Consider the following 18,021-nt stretch of genomic DNA (forward strand, 5'->3'; position numbering starts at 1 on the left):
AAACTGACCTTTATTTTTGCTGAGTGATGGTCAGTTTATTTTAAATTTTTTATTATTGTAAACAATGCTGCCATAAATTTGTATGCATATGCAAGTGTACCTGTCAGAGATGTATTCTTTAAGATATATCTAGGAGTAGATTGCTGGATGATATATACTCATATTTTCTACTTTTCTAGACCACGGCAAAATGATCTTTAATTCATGTTAATTGGAGTTTTTAATCTGCCTTGAAAATAATTGGTTCAAATATCTGGCTTTTCCACTTTATAATTGTGTTCTTTATTGATTATGTTTTTCATATCTTTAGATATCTATTCATTCCTCAGGACATAAAACTATCCTTTCTATACTACTAAAATTTTAAGATTTGCTTATTTTATTTAAGATGTTAACCCAGAATATTTATAGGTGTGATGTGAGAGAGGAATTAAGTACTTTTTCTTTTTGACTCAAATTACTGATTAGTTCACAACCATTTACTGAATAATTCATTATTTCTCCAGTGATCTGGCTTTCCACTTCAGTCAAACATCAAATTTACCGGTGTGCAAAGATTTCCTTAGGGATCTTTATTTTGTTCCAGTAGACTCCTTTTCTTTTCTGACACAAATTTCATTTTGTTTAACTTTGATAGGTTTATAATTTGGTACCTGTTAGAACAAATTCCTCTCTTGTTTTTGTTGGTTTCCTATTTCTGCATTTAAAAAGCTACAATTTTCACAGCTTAAGCACCCATTTATTATCTTAGAGTCTGATGGATTAGATGTCTGGACTTTGCATCATTTCATTATCTTTTCAAGGTCTTCCAAGCTAACATCCAGATGTAGGCTGGACTGCCTTTCCATCCGGAGCTTGTTTCCTCCTGCATACTCATGATGCCATGTCAGGAATCAATTCCTTGAATTTGTAGGACTCAGACCCCTGATTCTTTGCCAACCATCATATTCCATTTATTCTCAACTCCTGGACAACAGCTGCTTTTCTGTCACATGACTCTCTCCATCTTCAAAATTAGTAATGTATCTCCCTTGCAGTAAATCCTTCTCATGCTTTAAATCTCTTCTTCTGATTATGTTAAGTCCCTTTCAGATAACTGCCCTTTATCTGAGGAAACTGGACCATATAACATTACAACAGCCTAAACACAGAAATGACTAGATAATCATGTCACAAATTCCATGGAATATATATATAGTACATGTACATCCTCAGGAGGAGGATTTAAGGACCATTTTAGAATTCTGCCTACCACACTGTTCTCATTAAAGTGTCCCTTGGCTATTTGTCATCTATGTTTTTTGTAGAAACTTTGAAACTGTTTTACAAAATTTATAAAAAAAATAGTAAGCCAGAAAGAAAAACACCAATACAGTATACTAACGCATATATATGGAATTTAGAAAGATGGTAACAATAACCCTGTGTACGAGACAGCAAAAGAGACACTGATGTATAGAACGGTTTTATGGACTCTGTGGGAGAGGGAGAGGGTGGGAAGATTTGGGAGAATGACATTGAAGCATGTATAATGTCATGTATGAAACGAGTCGCCAGTCCAGGTTGGATGCATGGTACTGGATGCTTGGGGCTGGTGCACTGGGATGACCCAGAGGGATGGTATGGGGAGGGAGGAGGGAGGAGGGTTCAGGATGGGGAACACATGTATACCTGTGGCGGATTCATTTCGATATTTGGCAAAACTAACACAATATTGTAAAGTTTAAAAAAAATATTATTTTCACTGGATTTACACTTAATGCATCAGTACTGGACAAATCAACCATTTATGGTATTCCCCACTTCTAAGATGGCATTGGTGGTAAAGAACCCACCTGCTAATTCAGGAGACATAAGAGATGAAGGTTCAATCCCTGGGTCAGGAAGATCCCTTGAAGAAGGAAATGGCAATTCACTCCAGTATTCTTGCATGGAAAATATTATGGACAAAGGAGCTTGGCAGGCTACATTCCACTGGGTCACATAGAGTTGGACACAACTGCAGTAGCTTAGCATTCCCACTTCTAAATGTGACATATGACTCTACTCATCTTAGGATTCATTCATGTATTTTTTCAGTTATTTTCTCTCTCCTGGGCTTGAGCATGTTTTATTTATTCCTAAGTAATTTATTTCTCTTTTCATTGAAATTGTGAATGATATTTTATGCAATCACATTTGAAATTGTTTGAGTTGTTTGAGAATTCAACTGCGTTATTAAATGTTTTGAAGTACAAAATATAGTTGTGTACATGTATATATTCAAAATAAGCATATAGCCCAATGATTTTCAAATAGTGAACCATGTTTGAAATCAGTGCACAAATCAAGAAATGGAAACAGTAATGGTATCCAAAAAGTACCACTACTTATTATCCTGCCATCTGGCTCCCCACTCCCTATTATATACTATTCTGATTTTATTTCTTTTTTTATGATTGAGGTGGAATTCACATAACATACCATTTAGCAATTAAGTCTTTTAACATATACACGTAAGTGGAATTTAGAACATTCAAAATGTTTTACAAATGCTAGTTTTCTCTATTTTAAAATTTTTTCATCATCCTAGAACACCTGGTACTTTTTAAACAATTTTTTCTCAGTAATGTTTTGTAGTTTTCCGTTTGTAAGTTTTTCACTTCCTTGGCTAAATTTATTCCAGAATATTTTATTTTTTGAATACTGTTGTAATTACATTTATTTTTATTACTTTTCATTTTGGACTTTTCACTGTAACTGTGTAACGTTAAAACTTATTTTTTTTATGTTAAACTTGCACCAGATCATATCATTTGCAAATAAGAGATAGTTTCCTTCTTCCTTTCTAAATGTGTTTTATGTATTTTTCTTGTCTAATCACTCTGGCTAGGACTTCCAATATGGTAGGGGTTAAAAAACAGTCATTCATATTTTATTCCTTATCTTGGGGGAAAAAACTTTGTTTTTCATGAATGAGTGTGATGTTAGCTTTAATTATTGCTGTTCAGGAAGTTCTATACCCAAGTTATTTATTCTCATGATACTAAAACATGTTTTTTAAAGAAAATTTGTTAATGTTTGTGTAACCCAATTTTCAATATTTTTCACTTCATTGTCATTAATTTTTATGCCCTAAAGTAGAAACCTTTGCATATAATATGGTTGTGAAACTTGCACCCTATTTTCTACTAAAAAAAAATTGAGTTGCTTTACACTGAAAGTTTCAATCCGTAATCATAAAGACTATATTCTATATATACTGTATGTATAAAATATATTTATATAAATAAATATATATGTGACTATTTAATAACCATTCAAATGGCATTGTTTAAGATTCTTATTTTTCTATATGTTATTCAACTGACCCAAAGTGATTATTAAAATGGGCATCTTTTTTCTGTACTGCAGTTTCACCTTATAAATAAAGTAACTTTACAAATGTCTGTCTATAAAATTATTCTATTCCACTGAGTTCTTTTTGTTTCTTGGTACTAATGTGACACTATCTTACTAGAGCATCGAAATATGACACACTGTTTGAAATTGCTGCTAAGTCACTTCAGTCGTGTCCGACTCTGTGCCACACCACAGACGGAAGCCCACCAGGCTCCCCCGTCCCTGGGATTCTCCAGGCAAGAACACTGGAGTGGGTTGCCATTTCCTTCTCCAATGCATGAAAGTGGAAAGTGAAAGGGAAGTAGCTCAGTCTTGTCCGACTCTTAGCGACCCCATGGACTGCAGCCCACCAGGCTCCTCTATCCATGGGATTTTCCAGGCAAGAGTACTGGCGTGGGGTGCCATTGCCTTCTCCATATTTGAAATTAAGTCCTCCTATTTTGAGTCTTTCTTAAAATTTTCTTGGCTCTTTCTTGGCTTCATTTTCCCATGAATTTTAAAATCAGCTTGTCTGTTTCACACACACAGAATAAGACTGTTGGGGTTTTGATTTGAATTAAACTGAGTCATTAATTCATCAAATCAGATCAGATCAGATCAGTAACTCAGTCGTGTCCGACTCTTTGCCACCCCATAAATCGCAGCACGCCAGGCCTCCCTGTCCATCACCAACTCCTGGAGTTCACTCAGACTCACGCCCATCAAGTCAGTGATGCCATCCAGCCATCTCATCCTCTGTCGTCTCCTTTTCCTCTTGCCCCCAATCCCTCCCAGCATCAGAGTTTTCCAATGAGTCAACTCTTCGCATGAGGTGGCCAAAGTACTGGAGTTTCAGCTTTAGCATCGTTCCTTCCAAAGAAATCCCAGGGTTGATCTCCTTCAGAATGGACTGGTTGGATCTCCTTGCAGTCCAAGGGACTCTCAAGAGTCTTCTCCAACACCACAGTTCAAAAGCATCAATTCTTCGGCGCTCAGCTTTCTTCACAGTCCAACTCTCACATCCATAATGACCACAGGAAAAACCATAGCCTTGACTAGACAAACCTTTGTTGGCAAAGTAATGTCTCTGCTTTTGAACATGCTATCTAGGTTGGTCATAACTTTCCTTCCAAGGAGTAAGCGTCTTTTAATTTCATGGCTGCAGTCACCATCTGCAGTGATTTTGGAGCCCCAAAAAATAAAGTCTGACACTGTTCCCACTGTTTCCCCATCTATTTCCCATGAAGTGATGGGACTGGATGCCATGTTCTTCGTTTTCTGAATGTTGAGCTTTAAGCCAACTTTTTCACTCTCCACTTTCACTTTCATCAAGAGGCTTTTTAGTTCCTCTTCACTTTCTGCCATAAGGGTGGTGTCATCTGCATATCTGAGGTTATTGATATTTCTCCCCGCAATCTTGATTCCAGCTTGTGCTTCTTCCAGTCCGACGTTTCTCATGAGATATTCTGCATATAAGTTAAATAAACAGGGTGATAATATATAGCCTTGACGTACTCTTTTTCCTATTTGGAACCAGTCTGTTGTTCCATGTCCAGTTCTAACTGTTGCTTCCTGACCTGTATACAAATTTCTCAAGAGGCAGATCAGGTGGTCTGGTATTCCCATCTCTTTCAGAATTTCCCACAGTTTATTGTGATCCACGCAGTCAAAGGTTTTGGCATAGTCAATAAAGCAGAAATAGATGTTTTTCTGGAACTCTCTTGCTTCTTCCATGATCCAGCGGATGTTGGCAATTTGATCTCTGGTTCCTCTTCCTTTTCTAAAACCAGCTTGAACATCAGGAAGTTCATGGTTCGCATATTGCTGAAGCCTGACTTGGAGAATTTTGAGCATTACTTTACTAGCGTGTGAGATGAGTGCAATTGTGGGGTAGTTTGAGCATTCTTTGGCATTGCCTTTCTTTGGGATTGGAATGAAAACTGACCTTTTCCAGTCCTGTGGCCACTGCTGAGTTTTCCAAATTTGCTGGCATATTGAGTGCAGCACTTTCACAGCATCATCTTTCAGGATTTGGAATAGCTCAACTGGAATTCCATCACCTCCACTAGCTTGTTCATAGTGATGCTTCCTAAGGCCCACTTGACTTCACATTCCAGGATGTCTGGCTCTAGGTCAGTGACCACACCGTCATGATTATCTGGGTCGTGAAGATCTTTTTTGTACAGTTCTTCTGTGTATTCTTGCCACCTCTTCTTAATATCTTCTGCTTCTGTTAGGTCCATACCATTTCTGTCCTTTATCCAGCCCATCTTTGCATGAAATGTTCCTTTGGTATCTCTGATTTTCTTGAAGAGATCTCTAGTCTTTCCCATTGTGTTGTTTTCCTCTATTTCTTTGTGTTGATCGCTGAAGAATGCTTTCTTATCTCTTCTTGCTATTCTTCGGAACTCTGCATTCAGATGTTTATATCTTTCCTTTTCTCCTTTGCTTTTTTCTTCTCTTCTTTTCACAGCTATTTGTAAGGCCTCCCCAGACAGCCATTTTGCTTTTTTGCATTTCTTTTCCATGGGGATGGTCTTGATCCCTGTCTCCTGTACAATGTCACGAACCTCATTCCATAGCTCATCAGGCACTCTGTCTATCAGATTTAGGCCCTTAAATCTATTTCTCACTTCCGCTGTATAATCATAAGGGATTTGATTTAGGTCATACCTGAATGGTGTAGTGGTTTCCCCTACTTTCTTCAATTTATGTCTGAATTTGGCAATAAGGATTTCATGGTCTGAGCCACAGTCAGCTCCCCATCTTGTTTTTGCTGACTGTATAGAGCTTCTCCACCCTTGGCTGCAAAGAATATAATCAATCTGATTTCAGTGTTGACCATCTGGTGATGTCCATGTATAGAGTCTTCTCTCGTGTTGTTGGAAGAGGGTGTTTGTTATGACCAGTGCATTTTCTTGGCAAAACTCTATCACTCTTTGCCCTGCTTCATTCCGTATTCCAAGACCAAATTTGCCTGTTACTCCAAATGTTTCTTGACTTCCTACTTTTGCATTCCAGTCCCCTATAATGAAAAGGACATCTTTTTTGAGTGTTAGTTCATAATCAACTTAATTTACTCCTCATCACTCTAATTCAATCTTTACAACCCTATTATTTGCAAAGGTATCTTGGCAACGTTTTATGTTGTGATGTATTTCAATTATATATCCATCTTAAATACATTACTAATTTTGCTTAGTCATTATCTAGTGAATTTCATTTATAATTTATCCTTTTCTAAGATTCATTGCTAAATTTTCCTCCCCTAGAGTCACTTTCACTGCTTTTACTAGTCATTTAAATATTTCTTTTACTACATAATTATCTACATATATTACACATATTACTACATAATTACTACATATGAATTGAAAAAGTTTTATATATCCAAAACAACTTTAGTTTATTCATATTGAACATTAGTTTTTACTAGATACAAAATTTAAAATTGATAGTGCATTCCCTTTATAATTTTTAAATTGTTATTCTCTTATATTCTGACGTCCTTCATTTCTTTTGAGAAGTTGTGTGTCTTGTGTTGCTGCTTTTAAGAGTATCTTATAATGTATCTTATGTTTTTGCTTCAATCTAGTTTACAATTCTTTTCTTAATCTTTGGTTTTCATAAATCTTACAATAATATTCCTCATATGGTTTCATTGTGTCAATGTTGTTTAGGTTTCAACAGAGCTTCTTGAATGTGTGGGATTATATCTTTCATCAGGATTGCATAACTCTTGGCTGGTATCTTTTCAAGTATTGTTTGTCTCATTCTTTTTCTCTTGCTCATGGATGCCAAGTATAATTACGTCACATCTCTGCAATAACAAATGAATTAAACCTGTTTACTGACTTCTATATTTGTACAACTTTCTTTGACTCTATTATTTTCTGTCTCTATACTCCAGTTTTCATGTTTTCTCTGAAACTTCTTCAAGTACACTAATGCTATTTTCTGGCATAGCTACTCTGTAAAACCTACGACATGATAGATTGTATTTTTCACTAAAACTTACCACAATTCAATTCTTAATATAATTGTTAATGTAAATTCATTCACTGTAGAAAATTTCCCATCTTTTCAGCTATTTTTATTTTTTTTCTGTATTTTAGAAAATATTTATCATAGTCAAAGTTCTAATCATGTAATTCCAATATTTGAAGTACCTATCTCCTTTGTCATTTTTTTAATTGATGTTCAGTAATATAACATTGTTTTGTACCCTGCCTATTAATTTTTATTTGATGACTGACATTATTTGTAAAATATATAGGAGCCTAACATGATGTTTGTTGTAGTTGCTCAGTCATGTCTGACTCTCTGAGACCTCATGAGGTTATTTTCCTCTAAAGAAGATTCATGCTTTACAAGGCACAAATAGAGCTGACTAATGGAGCTACCCTAGTCAAGAACTCTTATTTGAGGCTGTGTTGTGTCTTCAATATGGGCATCCCAAGTGGCTCAAATCTGCTGCCAACACAGCAGACACAGACAGAAGACGTGGGTTTGATTGCTTGGTTCGCAAGATCCCAAGGAGAAGGAAACAACAACCCATTCCAATATTCTTCCTGTAAATCTCAGGGACAGAGGAGCCAACAGCCCATAGGGTCGCAAGAGTCAGACAGGACTGAGCACACACAGCAGCATGTACCTCCAGTAAGAATCAGCTAGCCTTTAGTTCACTGGTGTCTTTCCAGTGTTCTCATATACTTAACCTATTAGATTCTGCAAATGTGTCTCCCTTCAGGACCATTCTGGCATCTGGCTATGTTTTACACTTTGCACAAGATTCTCAGCCATCTGTTGGCATTTTTTACCCTCTTTCAACAAGTGCCTATTTTAATATTTCCTCTAATGCTGGATTTGGTAAAATCCTCCATACAGGTCAGATCCACCATCCTTTTTCACTTCCCCAGACGTTTATGTTGGCTTAAGCATTAGGGTTGTTCTTATATAACACTGAAAAAAAAACTCAAAATGAGAAAGTGTTTTAGGATATATGAAAATTAAATTAAAAGTTCCATCAATATAAATTTATTGGAATTCAAACACATTTATTCACTTAAGACTGCCTAAAGGTTTTGCTCACTCTACAAAAATGAGTAGTTGAGACAGAGACCATATATGGTGTTTTCTTTGTGCTGCTGCTCATGGCATTACAAGTTGTCATGAGGATTTATGACATACAGATTTATGACATTCTGAGTGTAACCTATGTCATCTGTGTGAAAAGACTTTTTTCAAGATGAAATATGTAAAATCTCTTTATAGATTAGCATTAGCAGATGAGTGTTTGCAGTCAGTTTTGAAGATAAAGAAAACAGACTTTGAACCCCAGTTGGAAAAATTTTGTACCCTTAAAAAAGCTTGATTCTGATTTTAATATAATTTTTTAAACTCTACTATTAATATTATTGTATTTTAAATTTCATTAATATAATTTTTATGTATTTATTACTTCTCATGTTCTGTAAGTCTCTATATCATATCCCCTATTTTGCTTCTTGGCCTACCAAGACTATAATATTTATTATCTGATCTTTTACAGAAAAAAAATGGTCAAACCCTGTTCTAACAGGCCCTAAATGCTAATTATTATTTTTCAAAGATGCTAAAAATTTCTGCACTCCTTTTCCGAGACTTTCCATTTAGGACTTCAGACTTTTTCTCACAGCCCTATTATTCAGTGAATTTTTTGAAGCCCTAAAGGCAAAAAGGCTTCTGTCTGCTTCTGTGAGAACAAATTGATTCTAGGAGGGAAGAGTTTCCATGTAGTTACCACCAAGTAGTCAAACCATAGTTCAAAATTGGTGTCCATTGCTGGGAGGTCAATTTTAAGTGCTTCTCAGCTGCTGGGCCCAGAAAGAGTCTCCACCTCTATCACCTTGGCATCAGACTGATCTTATGATTTATGAGGCAGTCAGTAAAAATGACTGGCTGAGGGCAAATGATCAGGACAGTTTTGTATGCTCATACCCATATGAGCTAACCAACTCATATATAATTTTTATTTGTGACTATGTCTCCTATTCAAAATAAGTTAGGGATGTGACTTCTCATGACCTCCTCCAAAATCACCCTGAAAAGGAGCCATTTTTCATTTCTTGCCTGTATTACTGCACTGGTACTATTGATTTTCCATAACCCTATTTCCACTTTGCAATCTCGTACTCATTCAGGATAATATAAAAGTATTAGTTTTATTTCCAAAATTTTAGTCAGTTTACACCTCCTCTGCAAAGTAATGTAGAGTAAGGTGGTGATTTTGGAAATCCAAAATGGAGTTTAGAGGGAAAAAACTCTTGGCTAATTTTCTAGGCTAAAATTATATTAATTCAAAATATTAGAGTTGATATTTGAGTTAATGGTGTATAAATATAGTATTGTATTTAAATGTTAAGTTGATGGAGAATTTTTGTTTTAAGGTGTAAACAAGGATATGAGAGTTGGACTATAAAGAAAGCTGAGCACCAAAGAATCGATGCTTTTGAACTGTGGTGTTGGAGAAGACTCTTGAGAGTCCCTTCGACTGCAAGGAGATCCAACCAGTCAATCCTAAAGAAGATCAGTACTGAATATTCATGGAAAGGACTGATGCTGAAACTACAATACTTTGGCCACCTGATGCAAGGAACTGACTCATTGGAAAAGACCCTGATGCTGGGAAAGATTGAAGGCAGGAGGAGAAGGGGACAACAGGGGGTGAGATACTTGGATGGCATCACCGACTCAGTGGATATGAGTTTGAGTAAACTCCGGGAGTTGGTAATGGACAGGGAAGCCTGGCGTGCTGCAGTCCCTGGGGTCACAAAGAGTTGGACACGACTGAGCGACTGAAATGAACTGAGTGAGTATCACAATATTTCTAATTATTAACTCAATCATAATACAATTTAACTAATTATTAACAATTCTATCAATGATTATTTCAGTGTTGAGATTTTACCATAATATTTTGAATTGTGTTATACAAGTGACCACACATTTTACTAAGAATATGAATTACGTAATTATATCCATTAATAATTATATATCTGAATTCTCTTAATATCTCTATTTTATCAAAGTTAATTGTTCCATTTGTCCTATCTTTATGTCAAATTGTTTATATTTTTCTATTGAACTGGACTATTACCTTTGTCATGTTTGTATCATGATAAAAATTATTTTTTCTGTTTTTTTTTTCTTCATTACTCTAATTGCCAATATCTGTACCATCACTTGTGACTCAATTGAAGTGATCTTATATGTGTTCAAGTATTTGAAATGCAAGTTTGTACTTGATAATTGTATTTTTAATATTTTTAAAAACTGTTATAAAATCATTATGTCCAAGTAGCACTGAAAACTGAACTGTCATCGGAGCTACAGCCCACAGAAGGTCAATGTTACTTAATACCTGGATATAGCCGGGTTAATTGTCTGATACATATAAAAAATATCAACATCCTCCACAGTCTTGTTTATTGATTTTCAAATTTTACCAGGTATAGTTGATTTACAATGTTGTTCATTTCTGCTGTGCAACAAAGTGACTTATATATATATATAAATAGCTAAGGCATGTGCATATATACACATACATATGTATTTTTTTTTCATTATGTTTTATCACAGGCTATTCCACAGGTTTTAAATGCCAATATCTTATAATATTAAAAACTTCCAAATACAATTCAAAATATTCAACATATACATATCCAAGAAAAATCTCCATGAACATAAGAATATACAATCATAAGTGCCCAGATTAAGATGGCATGAATATTACCTGAAAAAGACTTTATTCCAACAAGCTATTATGAACACTCTTTCAACAGAAAAATAGTAACTATAAAGAAATAAAAGATATAGAAAAAGAACCAGATGGAAATTTATAATCTAAAATTATAATAACCAAATTATACTGAAATAGCTAGCTATAGTGATGGTTACAAGTTTGTCCTAGCAACAAGAATCAGGCAAGGGAAACAAATTAAAAGTACCCAAATTGGAAAAGAAGAGGTAGAACTGTCACTATTTGTAGATGACATGATAGAGCAGCCTGAAGTCTCTACCCCAAAACTGTTAGAACTGATAAATTAATTCAGTAATGCTGCAGAATACAAGATTAATACACAGAAATCTGTTGTTTCTATGCATTAATTTTAAGACATCTAAAGAGAAACTACAGATGGTGACTGCAGCCATGAAATTAAAAGACGCTTACTCCTTGGAAGGAAAGTTATGAGCAACCTAGACAGCATATTCAAAAGCAGAGACATGACTTTGCCAACAAAGGTTCATCTAGTCAAGGCTGTGGTTTTTCCTGTGGTCATATATGGATGCGAGAGTTGGACTGTGAAGAAAGCTGAGCTCCGAAGAATTGATGCTTTTGAACTGTGGTGTTGGAGAAGACTCTTGAGAGTCCCTTGGACTGCAAGGAGATCCAACCAGTCCATTCTAAAGGAGATCAGCCCTGGGATTTCTTTGAAAGGAATGATGCTAAAGCTGAAACTCCAGTACTTTGGCCACCTCATGCAAAGATTTGACTCATTGGAAAAGACTCTGATGCTAGGAGGGATTGGGGGCAGGAGGAGAAGGGGACGACAGAGAATGAGATGGCTGGATGGCATCACTGACTCGATGGATGTGAGTCTGAATGAACTCCGGGAGTTGGTGATGGACAGGAAGGCCTGGCGTGCTGCGATTCATGGGGTCACAAAGAGTCGGACACAACTGAGCGACTGATCTGATCTGATCTGAAAGAGAAACTTATAAAGAAAAAAATCCCATTTAAAATTACATCTGAAAGAATAAAATACCTAAGAATAAAACTTTAACAAGGAGGTGAAAACCTGTACTCTGAAAACTAAAAATATCGATAAAGGAAATTGAAGATGACACAAAGAAATAAACAGATCCCATTCTCTTGGATTGAAAGAATTAATATTGTTAAAGTGGCCATACTACTCATTTCAGCAATCTACAGATTTAATGCAATCCCCATAAAAATACCCAGGACATTTTTCACAGAATTAAAATGAGAATCCTTATATTCATCTGAAACTGCAAAAGACCCAGAATTGCCAAAGCTATCTTGAGAAAAAAAAGAACAATATAACCCTCCTTGTCTTCATATTGTATTACAAAGTTACATAATCAAAAGAGCATGATATCAGCACAAAAACAGGCCCATAGATCAATGAAACAATATATAGAGAGGCCAGACGTAAATCCACACACCCATGGTCAATTAATTTATGACAAAGGAGGCAGGAGTACACAGCACAGTAAAGACGGTCTTGCAGATGGTCCCTTACACCATATAGAAAATGAACTCAAGATGGTTTAAAGACCTAAATGTAAGAACAGAAAACATAAGACTTCCAGAAGAGAACATAGAAGAATGCTGTTTGACATAAATCATAGCTGTATATGCTTGGATCAGTCCCCTAAAGCAAAAAAAAAAAACAAGAATAACAAGAAATAAGACAGATCTAATTAAACATAACAGCTTTTGTATGGGAAAGAGAACCATTGACAGAATGAAAAGACAACCTATGCAATGCAAGAAAATATTTGAAAATAATACTACAAACAAGGGATTAATATCCAAAATACACAAACATCTCATACAATTCAATATCAAATAAGCAAACAACTCGAAACAAATAAAATGGATAGAAGACCTAAACAGATATTTTTCCATGAAGACATACAGATGGCCACCAGGCACATGAAAAGATGCTCAATATCACTAATTATTTTAGATATACGCAAATAAAAACCACAATGAGGTATCACCTCACACTGAATGTATCAGTTCAGTTCAGTTCAGTTGCTCAGTCATGCCTGACTCTTTGTGACCCCATGAATCGCAGCATGCCAGGCCTCCCTATCCATCACCAACTCCCGGAGTTCACTCAGACTCACGTCCATCGAGTCAGTGATGCCATCCAGCCATCTCATTCTCTGTCGTCCCCTTCTCCTCCTTCCCCCAATCCCTCTCAGCATCAGGGTCTTTTCCAATGAGTCAGCTCTTTGCATCAGGTGGCCAGTTTCAGCTTTAGCATCATTCCTTCCAAAGAAATCCCAGGGCTGATCTCCTTCTGAATGGACTTTTTGGATCTCCTTCCTGTCCACGGGTCTCTCAAGAGTCTTCTCCAACACCACAGTTCAAAAGCATCAATTCTTCGGCGCTCACATGCATACATGACCACTGGAAAAACCATATCCTTGACTGCTGCTAACTCATTTCAGTCGTGTCCGACTCTGTGCGACCCCATAGACAGCAGCCCACCAGGCTCCCCCGTCCCTGGGATTCTCCAGGCAAGAACACTGGAGTGGGTTGCCATTCCCTTCTCCAATGCATGAAAGTGAAAAGTGAAAGTGAAGTTGCTCAGTCGTGTCCGACTGGTAGCGACCTCATGGACTGCAGCCTACCAGGCTCCTCCGCCCATGGGATTTTCTAGGCAAGAGTACCGGACCTTTGTTGGCAAAGTAAAGTCTCTGCTTTTGAATATGCTATCTAGGTTGGTCATAACTTTCCTTCCAAGAAGTAAGCGTCTTTTAATTTCATGGCTGCAGTCACCATCTGATGTATAAGAATGGCTATTATCAAAAAGTCTACAACTAATAGATACTGGAAAGGGTGTGGAGAAAACAAAACTGTAACCTAAAAATAGAGCTAGCATACAATTAATGATACTTTAATGAAAAAGGTCCTGACCAAATGGGTTTGTTTAGTTTTAGGAATTTTTGCAGAAAGGCAACGGTAAACAGCACATATAATCATAACAAAAGGAAGCGTAACACAAGCTTGTATGAAATATGATTGATTATAATGAAAGGAATAGTTACTATGATTATGATTGGTCTCTGTGAAATATCCAGTCCAAGTTTCAAGTTTTTCAGTATTTGTAGCAAGTTTACAGATGTCTCATTGTTTAGGCTCACTTCGTTTATTGAGGAAGATTTGAGAACAAGAAGGTGCCATTTCACCATCAAGCAAGCCAAGGAGTCCTTTTCATGGAAGTTCAATAAAAATTGAACTAGTGGTAATCTTCTATGCCACTTGAGTAATATATATAGTACTATTAATATCATCTGGGCAGTTAGATAACCATATATCATGGGGTCCCCAATTGACAATTCTTTGATTGGCCATAAACATTAATTTTTCTGATTTTAGAAATCCTGATTTTGGATTTTGGTCCCTTTTGATACCCTGTTTATGTCTAACTATTTACCTATTTCCCTTCTCAGGCATTTGGGAACCCAGTCTCAGGGGAAAAGGGGTGATGACCACTCTGGCTGCTTCTTCAGGCTGTACAGGGCCATCATGGTGTTTTGGGTTCCCTTTCCTTGCTCTCTGTCAGGGTGCATTAATAGAGGTAGATGAGAGTCCATGGAATGATAAGGTGACTTGTTTCAGCATTGTCTAGTTGTTGGTCAGGGAATATTCTTGTCATACTACCATTTGGAGATTTGTTGTATTCTGGAAGAAACAAACATAACAAGAAAGTTAAAGGTACATGGCCCAAAGATTAATAGAAGTAGAAAAGCTGTTCAGGGGCTACCAGGAGAACTGGGAACAGACATTGGTTCATGACATTAGTGTTTTTCTAGGTATGAGAAGATGCAAGAATTAAGGCTTATAAAATCTTTAATTGAAAACATTTGACTGTCTGAAGGCCAGTTCTTCTGGGTTTTTCCCAGAGCACAGAGTGCCTTATTTTTGATTTCCATCCTGAACTCCTTTCAGGGGGTGTTGAAGGTCAGCAGCTTGCAGTGGTCATGATGTAATCTTTGTAGAGGCAGCTGGTAAGTACTAACATCCAGTCAGCAGGGTCCTTTCATAGCCACATATTTGACCATATTTGGGAGGCATTTTATAGACATTGTGTCTCACAGTGCTGGGAAGGCTCATTCCCAGGTCTAGGGAAGATTCCATTGATAGGCCACTCAGTGTGCTGTTATTGGACCAGGCCTTGCAAGTAGCAAAAGTCTCTCGACCACTGTCTTACTAGCCTCTTGGTCCAGGAAAATATTTCCTCTTGTTGTTTCTTCCCATATATAGAGTTACATTATTACAATCATTTATCTCATATGGAACTGTATATCAGCACTATATCATAGGCTCAGTCACACATTTGTTAACGTAAGAAATTCTTCCAAAACAAGTGACATAGAAAATAATATAGCTATAGTTGGCAGTTATTAGGAAAGTCATAAGTCTTAAGAAACTTTTATCATGTATAAAACTCTCTTCTACTTGCCATAAAATTTTTTTATACTTTCTGTACTCATCTGTAAGTCATACTTCTTTTTCTCTTAATAAAATGAACCACATATAGAACTTTCTTCTTGAGTTTCACTTTCCATAAAATTTTTTTTATACTTTCTGTATTCATCACTTTGTCTATTCATAGAATAGCCGTCTACAAGCCATACTTCCTTTTTCTCTTAATAAAATGTAATTCCATTTCTTATACCCCTTTTACTGAAAACATGCATCTTACTTTCTTTCAGAAACCATGAACTGTTGTTTAGCTCATTCATAAATTAACCTCAGCAGTATTATCTAGAGACAAAGACATACATTGAGACATACATATATATCCAGACAGACACAGATCTCATAATTTTCTGCTTTAATATTTAAAAGGTCTTTTTGCCCCCCCACCTCCACTTTTTTTTGGCTTGAAGTTTTGCTAATCTGTCTAAGGATGACATCTCAGGCAAAGTGGGTTCTCTGTTTCAATAACGTCATAGAGTTAATTATAGGCTTTTGCTTAGGTGTGTTTTTGTTATATCAAGGTTGGAGCTGTTGGGTCAGGAAATCCCGTGGGAGAATGAAGAGAGGGGAGTACAAATAATTTTAGAGGTGAATCTAGTCTGATGCAAGTAAGAAACTGTTTTTGTAATTTATTTTGCACTAGAGTTTCTCTTGTGTTTCTTGAGAAAGTGAATGAGGAATATTTAAATTAAGATCTCCTTTCATTAACCCTTTTAAGATCTGTTAAGAGACGTCATTTGCTAGATTTCTTTTTTATAACAAAAATTGGAGAATTCCAAGGAAAGCAAGCAAGTCTAGCAAAGGAAAGACTTTTGGATTTGTGCCTGCTTGCAGAGGAGGAGCATTTGGAGCTGCTGGGATAGGATTAGTAGGAAAATTTTGAAATATTTTATGTTGTTTTAATTGGGCCTTTTGTAAAGTTTCATTGTTTAATTTATATTCATGTTTTGTCTGTTGTCTATGTCAGGAGGGCTAGAATTACCTTGAAATGGCAGAATTACAGCTTTGATGAGAGCCCATAGGGGCCAGAAATCAATTGGAATATTTTTTTTTCCATCTGATGGCTTGTTCAACATTTTCTTTGACCTGGTGCCAAATTTCTAAGTCAAAACCACCTTTGTCAGGGAACCAGGGATTATGCTCGACTACTGTTGGAAGGTAAGCTTCTATTCCTTGGTGCAAAACCAGAAGTCCCAGAACTTTAAACAAATGGTGAAGAAAAGTAGAGAAATGATGGGGCTTTTCAGCCATTTAACCCATGTCTTAGTACTTATCCATCTCAGTTGGCCCTGAGTCATTCCGCCCGAAATGCCACGTATACCAGGTCCCTGTTCAGGCGCCACTTGTTGGGGTCCTTTAATGGACCAGAAGCTTGTGGTCTGGAGATGATGACAAGAAAGTGAAAGAGAGAGCTGGAGGGAGGGAGGGAGAGAGAGAGAGAGCTAGAGAGAAAGAAAGATGTGGGGACCCAAGCTCTGATAGAGCAAGGGTACTTTATTAGCAGAAATGCAGGCTTATATATCTTTAGTAAGATGATTACCCAGCTATTACACAGGACGAAATTTTATCAATAGCAACAATATGGATAGTCTAATATATATAAAGTCGCTGACACTGAAAAGAGTCACTGAAGGAGATTCATAGATGTCTCATACTATGACCTCAGTCCTGGGAAGTATGCTGTTTCACTCATTCCCAGAATAGGAACTGATAAGGAACAGAGAATCCTTGAGAAATGGCAACATATTAGATTCCTTAAAGTCAAACATCCCCTGACAGGTGACTAATTAGTTCAGTTAAGTTCAGTCGCTCAGTCGTGTCCCACTCTTTGTGACCCCATGAATCGCAGCACGCCAGGCCTCCCTGTCCATCACCAACTCCCGGAGTTCACTCAGACTCACGTCCATCCAGTCAGTGATGCCATCCAGCCATCTCATCCTCTGTCGTCCCTTTCTCCTCCTGCCCCCAATCCCTCCCAGCATCAGAGTCTTTTCCAATGAGTCAACTCTTCGCATGAGGTGGCCAAAGTACTGGAGTTTCAGCTTTAGCATCATTCCTTCCAAAGAAATCCCATGGCTAATCTCCTTCAGAATGGACTGGTTTGATCTCCTTGCAGTCCAAGGGACTCTCAAGAGTCTTCTCCAACACCACAGTTCAAAAGCATCAATTCTTCAGCACTCAGCCTTCTTCACAGTCCAACTCTCACATCCATACATGACTACTGGAAAAACCATAGCCTTGACTAGCAGGACCTTTGTTGGCAAAGTAATGTCTCTGCTTTTCAATATGCTATCTAGGTTGGTCATAACTTTCCTTCCAAGGAGTAAACATCTTTTAATTTCATGGCTGCAGTCACCATCTGCAGTGATTTTGGAGCC

The 18,021-nt window shown here is 36.9% G+C and overlaps 1 long non-coding RNA gene across 1 annotated transcript in view; it reads left to right on the forward strand.

The window, feature by feature from the left end:
• Positions 1-10,812, forward strand: part of LOC147359247 (uncharacterized) — a 157,164-nt gene extending 146,352 nt beyond the window's left edge. The window contains exon 3 of the long non-coding RNA XR_015140213.1: positions 9,789-10,812. This is a non-coding gene — a long non-coding RNA (uncharacterized LOC147359247). The remainder of the gene's footprint in view (positions 1-9,788) is intronic.
• Positions 10,813-18,021: the final 7,209 nt, after the last annotated feature.

This window comes from Bos grunniens, chromosome 14 (genome assembly GCF_055505025.1).
Source record: "Bos grunniens cultivar Pamir isolate PY7600 chromosome 14, Bosgru_T2T1.0, whole genome shotgun sequence".
Taxonomy (NCBI): Eukaryota; Metazoa; Chordata; class Mammalia; order Artiodactyla; family Bovidae; genus Bos; species Bos grunniens.